We start from the raw sequence: 6,806 nt of genomic DNA, 5'->3' as shown, positions 1-6,806 counted from the left end.
TCCACATGATCATCTGAAATCATTAATTCAAATTGCAAATGCATTTTGATTACCTGGTATAACAGATGATGCTCCTAGACTAACACTTTTTCCATTTTCTTTGAAGGACCAAGCTAGAGCATGGCTCAATGCATTTCCACCGGGATCCATCACCACATGGGGGTCGTTAGTGGAGAAGTTCTTAACAAAATTCTTCCCACCTACTCGTCACGCTGATATCAGAGAGGAGATCATCTCCTTTAGACAGTATGATCGTGAACCTGTTCACGAGGCGTGGGAAAGATTTAAAGAACTAATCAGGAAATGTCCGAACCATGGCTTGCCGGCATGCATCCAGATAGAACATTTCTTTAAAGGTTTAGATCATCCTGCTAAGATGATGCTAAACAATGCTGCCAACGGAGCCTTTACAAAGAAGACATTCAACGAGATAGTCGACATCCTAAATGACTTAGCTTCACATAACGAACTATGGTGTTCGCAAAGATCTAGGGCAGCACCAAAGAAGCAAGATCCAGCTGGAGTTTTAGCTCTGGACATTGCGACCTCGATGCAAAAAGAGATGGTTACAATGAACCAGAGGCTGAAAGAGATGGCATTGGGAATAAAAAATCCATTAGCCACGCCGATTCAACCTGTGCAGTCGGATTATTGCACTCCTGCCCCTGTTTGCCAAGTCAACGATCTCATTTGTTCATTTTGTAGTGAAAACCATATTTATGATAATTGTCCACATAACCATGCTTCCGTTTTTTATGTAGGACATGGGAACAATAGGAACTTTAACCCATATTCGAACACCTACAACCCAGGTTTGAGGCACCACCCTAATTTCTCATGGGGAGGTCAAGGAGGTTCGAGCGGTTTTAATCAAGGGCAGAGCCAGCAGAACAAGCAGCCCTATGTTCCACCTACACAGCAATACATTCCTCCATCACAACAGCAGTACAATCAGAGAACACAGACTCCACCAGTTCAAAATAACAACTCAAATCTTGAGAATATGATGAAGGAGTACATGGCCCGAACTGACGCAGTGATACAATCCCAAGCGGCATCAATGAGAAATTTCGAGACCCAATTGGGACAGCTCGCCAATGAATTGAAGAATAAACCACAAGGTTCTTTTCCAGACCATACTGAATTACCAAAACGAGAAGGGAAAGAGCAGTGCAAGGCTGTCACCCTTAGGAGTGGACTGGCATATGATGGACCAACAATGCCAACAATAGATGTACAGATTCCGTCCACTGAACCAACTGTAAAGATACAAGAGAATCCAACAACACCAGAAAAAGAAAATATTATAAAAGGTAATGAGGACACCCTGAGTGTTCCTCCACAGGTACAACCTTCTTTTACCCCTACTCCCTCGTTTCCACAAAGATTAGTTAAGAAAAATAATGATTCCCAGTTTAGAAAATTTTTAGATATTTTAAAACAATTGCATATAAATATACCATTAGTAGATGCTCTAGAACAGATGCCAAATTATGCTAAGTTTTTGAAAGATATAGTTTCTAGGAAGAAAAAGATAGGAGAGCATGAACTGGTAGCCATGACAAAATGTAGTAGTGAAGCTGTAGGCAGCCCGCTACCCATGAAATGTAACGATCCTGGCAGTTTTACCATTCCATGTTCCATAGAAGGGAAAAACTTAGGTAGGGCATTATGTGATCTAGGCGCTAGCATTAATCTTATGCCATTATCAGTTTTCAAATCTGTAGGCATAGGAGAAGCTAGACCTACTACGGTTACCCTCCAACTAGCAGATAGATCTATCATAAGACCTGAGGGAAAGATAGAAGATGTTTTAGTCCAGGTGGACAAATTCATTTTCCCTGCGGACTTTATCATTCTAGATTGCGAAGCGGACTTAGACGTTCCCATTATTTTAGGAAGACCATTTCTAGCCACTGGGGATACAGTTTTTAATGTGAGGAAGGGAGAAATTACAATGAGGGTCAATAATGAAGAAGTTAAATTTAACGTTCTAGACGCCATGAAATTACCAAGAGACTTTGAAGAGTGCTCTGCTATAACTAGCTTGAATCCTATTATGTTTGATGAGTTTTATGACTTGTTAGTTACAGAGATTGAAGAAGAGCTTGATAAGATAGCAGAAGGATCGGAAGATGTGACTAATCCTGTTGAAAAAATACAAAAAAGAAGAATGCAAGTCGTTACTTCCGTCCATAGTGGAACCATCCATTTTGGAGCAGAAGCCATTGTCGTCGCATTTGAAATATGCGTACCTAGGGGATAACGACACTTTACCAGTTATTATAGCTTCCAATTTATCACCTACTAATGAATATTCTTTATTGCAGATTTTGGAGAAGCACAAAAAGGCCATTGGATGGACGATAGCAGATATCCGAGGGATAAGCCCGGCCTTTTGCATGCACAAAATCTTATTGGAAGAAGATGCTAAGAACTCTATTGAGAGTCAAAGGCGGTTGAACCCGAAGATGAAAGAGGTTGTAAGGAAAGAAATTCTTAAATGGCTTGACGCCGGTGTTATATACCCAATATCCGACAGCAGCTGGGTAAGCCCAGTACAGTGTGTCCTAAAGAAAGGGGGTATAACCGTGGTGGCCAACGAGAAGAATGAGCTCATCTCAACCCGAACTGTGAGTGGGTGGAGAGTTTGCATTGACTATCGCAAACTCAACAAGGTAACGAAGAAAGACCATTTTCCTCTACCCTTTGTTGACCAGATGCTCGACCGTCTGGCAGGTAAGGATTTCTATTGTTTCTTAGATGGATATTCGGGTTATAATCAAATTACTATTGCTCCAGAAGACCAGGAGAAGACAACATTTACGTGTCCGTATGGTACGTTCGCTTTCAGGCGAATGCCCTTTGGATTATGCAATGCACCCGCGACTTTTCAAAGGTATATGATGGCCATCTTCTCTGACATGGTAGAAAATATTTTAGAAGTTTTTATGGATGAATTTTCTGTTTTTGGAAATTCTTTTGACGCATGTTTAGTTAATTTGGAGAGAGTATTGGAGAGATGTGAACAAACAAACCTAGTCCTAAATTGGGAGAAGTGTCATTTCATGGTACAAGAGGGTATTGTTTTGGGTCACAAAATTTCCAAGCAAGGAATAGAGGTAGACCACGCTAAGATAGACATCATTTCAAAGCTACCTCTTCCCACGAATGTTAAAGGGATTAGAAGTTTTTTAGGGCATGGGGGATTTTATCGCCGCTTTATAAAAGACTTTGCTAAAATTTCTAAACCCTTGTGTCAATTATTAGAGCATGATAGACCATTTGTTTTTTATGATGACTGTTTAAAATCATTTGAAATGTTGAAAGTTGCTTTAAGTTCAGCCCCTATAATTATCGAACCTAATTGGGATTTACCTTTCGAGCTCATGTGTGATGCTAGTGATTATGCAATAGGAGCTATGTTAGGACAACGTAAAAACAAGATCTTGCATCCTGTATATTATGCTAGTAAGACTCTGACCGGTGCACAACTCAATTACACTACTACTGAAAAGGAACTGTTAGCAGTTGTGTTCGCCTTTGATAAGTTTAGGTCTTACTTGATAGGCACAAAAGTCATTGTTTTTACTGACCATTATGCTTTAAAATATTTATTTGCTAAAAAAGATGCGAAACCACGTTTGATACGGTGGATTTTGTTACTTCAAGAGTTTGATATTGAAGTTAGGGACAGGAAGGGTACTGAAAACCAAGTTGCTGATCACCTGTCTAGATTGGAATCCCCGCTCTGTGATGATGGAACTGTTATACGTGAACAGTTTATTGACGAGCAACTCTTGCGAGTTGATTCAGTTCCGTGGTATGCCGATATAGCAAATTATTTAGTAAGTAGAATAGTTCCTTATGAGTTTAACAAGCAACAGGTAAAGAAATTTCTAAATGAAGTTCGATTTTATCGTTGGGATGAACCTTTTTTATATAAGCTAGGACCTGACAATATCTTACGCAGGTGTGTAGCAGAAGAAGAGCACGAGGCGATATTAGACGCTTGTCATATGTCTCCATATGGAGGACATTTTGCAGGACACAAAACCACAGCCAAAGTTTTGTAAAGTGGGTTCTTTTGGCCCACTCTGTTCAAAGATGCACATAAGTTTGCCCAGGTTTGTGACAAATGCCAACGGACAGGTAATATATCTAAACGCCACGAAATGCCTCAAACCCCGATCCTTGAGATTGAAATATTTGATGTGTGGGGTATAGATTTTATGGGTCCATTTCCATCTTCTAATGGTAAGCTTTATATATTGTTAGCAGTAGATTATGTTTCGAAATGGATAGAAGCCATTGCAACTGCTACCAATGATTCTAAAGTTGTCATTCGTTTTCTGCAAAAGCACATTTTTACGCGTTATGGAACCCCGCGTTGTCTGATAAGCGATGGGGGGGCTCATTTTGTGAATAGGTCTATGCAAAAGTTGCTGGCTAAATACAATGTGCGTCATAGGGTTGCAACAGCATATCATCCTCAGTCGAATGGGTTAGCCGAAATATCTAATAGAGAGATAAAAAACATTTTAGAAAAAACTGTAAATCTTAACCGTAGGGATTGGTCTTTGAAGCTTGATGATTCACTTTAGGCTTATAGGACAGCATCTAAGACTCCCCTCGGCATGTCCCCCTATAGGCTAGTCTTTGGAAAAGCATGTCATTTGCCTCTTGAGCTACAATATAAAGCATTTTGGGCTACTAAGAAATTAAATTTTGATTTGTCGGCTGCAGGTAAAGCGAGGACATTACAATTGTTGGAATTAGAAGAGCACAGACAATTTTCTTATGAGAATGCTAAGCTGTTTAAGGAAAAAACTAAACTGTGGCATGATAGGCGTCTTCGACCGAACAATCTTCAAGAAGGTGATCTGGTTCTGTTATTCAATTCTAGGTTGAAACTTTTTCTTGGGAAACTTAAGTCTAGATGGTCTGGTCCCTTTAAAATTTTTAAAGTCTACCCATATGGGGCAGTGGATCTAGTTGACTCTAAGGGAAGTGTTTTTAAAGTAAATGGGCAGAGACTTAAGCCATATTTTGGAGAACTAGTGGATAGAGGAAAAACCTCTATTCAACTTTCAGGACAATAAATTTTTGCGAAAAATGTTTTTCCTTCTTATCCGTTTTGAAAGAACAAAAGTCAAGGAAGGAAGTTTTTGTATCTTACATTCTTTTTGTTTAATCATAAAAAGTTTTGCTTATTAAGAGAATGTTCTTGGAAACATTGAAAACGTTGAAAAAGAAAAAAAGAAAATTACACAGGCGCATGGCGCCTGCCCTGTTTTTCCAGCATTTCGAAAACTCTTTTTCCTTCATGGTTTGGGTTTCATTTTCGAATTTTATGGGTTTTATTTTGGGTCAAACATTAATCCTTTGTGATTTAAGTTTCAAATCTCTCCTTAAACTCAAAAAAAAAAAAATACTTCAAATTTTGTTTCCCTAATCCAATTTGGAATTCAAACTTATTTTTTCCTTTTAGGTTTAGGAAACTTAGTTTGAACTTAAAACTCAATCCCTTTCCATTTAGGATTTTGTTGGGGAAAGCTTTAAATAGACCCATTGCCTAAGCCTTCCACCTCACCACAAACCCACACAACTCTCTTCCTCCCCTTTGTTTTTTCGGAAAACCCACTCCCTTACCACCATTGTTTTCGATTTCGGCCACAACCAAGAAGAAGCAGAAATTTCCAGCCTTTATTTCTTTCTATGGCTTCTTCTTCTCAACACACTTCACTCCCTACTTCTCCTTCCCAAGCTCCTACACAACCTCCTATGATGGGCCCACATGGTTATGTCAATTTTCAGCAGCTACCTACCTTTAATATACCTCAAAACAGTGAGTTTAGGACTGCAAATCCTCAACAACTTCCTCCAATGATCAATCCGGGTATGTACCAACCGTTTATGTTTAACCCGGTTCCTTCCTATCATTTTCCCTTGTCCCAAATGCAAATTCCAGCTAGTGTTCATCCTTATGGAATGCCCAACCCTTCTACTCTATTTCCTAGCCTTCCACCTTATTATGGAATGGGTAATTGGGTACCTCCACAACATTATGGGATGATTTCACCTAGGGTTCCCCCACCACCTCAACTTCCATTCCTAGAAAGAGGACCTCAAGCACCCCAATTGAACCCTAACATATTGAGTACCTTCAACATGGGACAACTAAAACCCTTAGAGCCTCCTAGGATGCCAATCCCAACCAATATGCCAATGGATACATGAGTTGAGCATGGAGGAGAGCAAGAGAAGAGCCATAGCCAGAGGCTCGAGCCTGGGGTCTCGATAGGGCAAAAGAGGAAGGGCAAGGAGGTGACGACGGACCCAGAAATTGAGGAAGATGGGAGTAGTAGGCGTCTGACGCCTAAAGATTCATCTATGGAGAACAGGGATGAGGAGCAGTTTTATTCATCTCCGTTGATTATCACACCTGGAGATGGAAATGATGATTTTCTACTGGTTTCACGAGGCAATTGTTCAAATATGCCGGACGAGGAGGATACCGAAGTGGTAAGGAAAGATACTCAGGAACCTTCCCCATTGGATACACCTACAGACGGAGCATGATGAGCATGTCACTCAGGATAGGGCACTGTTGGTTTATGCCATGCTAAAGGGCATAGATGTGAATTATGGAGAATTGATCAATACCAGTATCCATGAGTGTGCCCACCGGACACGTGGTAAGCTTTATCACCCACGCTTGGTCACTTCTTTATGCTTGCGACAAGGTGTGCAGCTCTCTGAGGATCAAATTAAGAGAGATGCCCCAGTTGTGGAAGAGAAAAATA

At 40.2% G+C, this 6,806-nt stretch overlaps 1 non-coding gene across 1 annotated transcript; it reads right to left on the bottom strand.

Annotated features, from left to right (window-relative positions):
* Positions 1-214: 214 nt before the first annotated feature.
* On the bottom strand, positions 215-321 carry LOC148213228 (small nucleolar RNA R71). Its single transcript, XR_015793042.1, has one exon. It is a non-coding gene; the product is annotated as a small nucleolar RNA R71 (small nucleolar RNA).
* Between the last annotated feature and the right edge of the window lie 6,485 nt (positions 322-6,806).

The sequence above is a fragment of the Momordica charantia genome (genome assembly GCF_013281855.1).
Source record: "Momordica charantia cultivar OHB3-1 chromosome 1 unlocalized genomic scaffold, Mcharantia_2.0 BLBB01000001.1, whole genome shotgun sequence".
NCBI classification, from domain to species: Eukaryota; Viridiplantae; Streptophyta; class Magnoliopsida; order Cucurbitales; family Cucurbitaceae; genus Momordica; species Momordica charantia.
This window is presented reverse-complemented; position numbering and strand designations above follow the sequence as displayed.